The sequence below is a fragment of the Amphimedon queenslandica genome, unplaced genomic scaffold, assembly GCF_000090795.2.
Source record: "Amphimedon queenslandica unplaced genomic scaffold, v1.1 AMPQUscaffold_13438, whole genome shotgun sequence".
Lineage (NCBI taxonomy): Eukaryota > Metazoa > Porifera > Demospongiae > Haplosclerida > Niphatidae > Amphimedon > Amphimedon queenslandica.
Window position 1 is genome coordinate 5,751 of NW_003546326.1, and position 2,205 is coordinate 7,955.

General features: G+C 35.0%; 2 protein-coding genes across 2 annotated transcripts in view; both read right to left on the reverse strand.

The window, feature by feature from the left end:
• Nucleotides 1-2,205, reverse strand: part of LOC109581445 (mucin-3A-like) — a 23,110-nt gene that overhangs the window by 3,924 nt on the left and 16,981 nt on the right. The window lies entirely within an intron of this gene.
• The window catches only part of LOC109581449 (uncharacterized), a 14,227-nt gene continuing 14,019 nt past the window's right edge, over nucleotides 1,998-2,205 (reverse strand). The window contains exon 7 of the mRNA XM_019995551.1: nucleotides 1,998-2,098. The gene's annotated coding sequence lies outside the window, so the exon portion shown is untranslated. The remainder of the gene's footprint in view (nucleotides 2,099-2,205) is intronic.

Below are 2,205 nucleotides of genomic sequence, written 5' to 3' on the forward strand. Positions count from 1 at the left end.
AACCATTAACTGATGGATTAGTCACAAAAGAGTGGATGATAATGAGTCACATTAGTAGTACATTCAAATGTCACATTATCATTGACATATACATATTGTGTCTTTGGTACAATAGTGAAGGAACTACTGTCTTCAGCTGAAACTATAAACAGTGTAAATGATATAATTGCACCTAAAATAATTCTAAGTTTTCAATATCAAAATTAGAACTTACCAGAAAAGCAAATTTGACAGAAAAACATTACAGCAGCAACAAAGGCCATCATGTTCAGTGAACCAACCATGCAATTTGACATTAATGTTGTAAAGGTGTGGCTTTACATCCTACATACCTCATTATGTATGCATGCAATTTTCTTAATTACAATTTCTCAGACTGGTAGTTTGATATGTACTTATCTACTACCTTCTACTACACCATAAGCAGCACACTCTGTATTAGTGCAAGAATTAATATCAATAAGTACTTCATTTTGACTTCCCCTTATATTACTATTCTATGTGGAAACTAACCATATATAGTAATGTTTACAATGGTATTGAAATTTTTGAATGAAATTTTTTAATTATTAAAATTTATCAATTTACCAAATCCAGTCCAGCACACACACTAACTCTAAAGTCTATTACCCTCTACTACACCATAAGCAGCACACTCTTCCATTGATAGTTTCGACTGAGGAACTGTTAATGTTACAGTCTCATACTGTTGGAATCCAGCACTCTCTACTACACCATAAGCAGCACATTCTTTTACTGCTAGTTCATAGTCTCCCTCTGACTGTGGAGCTGGTAGATCTACAGTCTCATACTGTGGGAATCTAGTACCTTTCACTACACCATAAGCAGCACATTCTTCCATTGATAGTTCTGATTGTGGAACTGGTAGATGTACATTCTCATACTGTGGATTAACTGATGATAGTTCTTGCTCTTGTGAACCTATAAGTAAACCTTGTTTATAAATGAATAAATAAATTACAGTACTTTGATTATTATTTTCATTCCTCTTCAGTAATGTAACATCATTAATCACTTCTATTCTTCCTCTTCTCTTTTCAAATCGAACTGTCCCATATAGAAAAAACAAGGTTGCAGCATGGTTGTGGCAACCTTGTGACAATGTTGTTGTTACTAGGTGGTCACAAGGTGGTCCCTACCTGGCCACAAGGCCCACCACCTTGTAAAAACCCTGGAATTGACACGTTTTCCACCTTGTGACAACCATGTAACAACCTTGTGACAACCTTGTCACAATGTAAATTAAATTCAATAGAATAACTATAATCTGAAAGCCTATCGACACATAATTAATGTCATATAATGTCAAATGATTTCTAGATACTTGTAATGTATCTATGATACATGTAGTTAATGTATAAAGATGTGGATGTGTATTAATGCTATCTTTATTGACTTGTACAAGGGCTGGTCAATGGTCCCCTTATATATGGTAGCAATAGCTTCATATCATCGTGGGGCGTACTTAATGAAACCTCAGTTTCCTGCCAACCTTCGGACAACCTTGTCACAAGGTTGTTATGTTTGTAACACGTTAGTCACAACTTCAGCACTTTTATACAAGGTTGTCACTAGGTTGCTCACAACTTTATCACTTTTGTACAAGGTTGTTACCAGGTTGCTACAACCTTGCAAGGTTGTGAACTGGTTGTAACAAGCTTGTAGCAAGCTTGAAATTTCTATATGGGGTTGCTGCTACCACTACAATTACTATAACAACTACAATGTACATATTAATAACAACATTTGATTATAATGTACATACCAATTATTATAATTAGTAGTGCAATTGATATCCCAGAAGCCAGTCCAATAATTGATGAAGAAGAAGATATGGATGAAGGAGCTGTCAATGAAGGAGTTGGGGAGGAAGAAGTTTTAGAAGTTACTGATGGCAAATTTAAAGATGAAGACAAAGATGGAGCTATGGACGAAGGCATTGGGAATGAAGAATATGACAAAGTTTGAGATGAAGATGAAGAAGATGAAGATAACAAAGTTAGGGATGAAAGGACAATGGATGAAGAAGTTAGGGATGAGCATGCTATAACAGATGAGGATGAAGCAGTTGAAGTACCTATGTATACAATAAAGTACATTATAACTACACAAATGAACATACACTGTACCTGCCACTAATGTACTAGTTAATCTAGTGGTAGGAATAAAAGTAGAACTACTGAA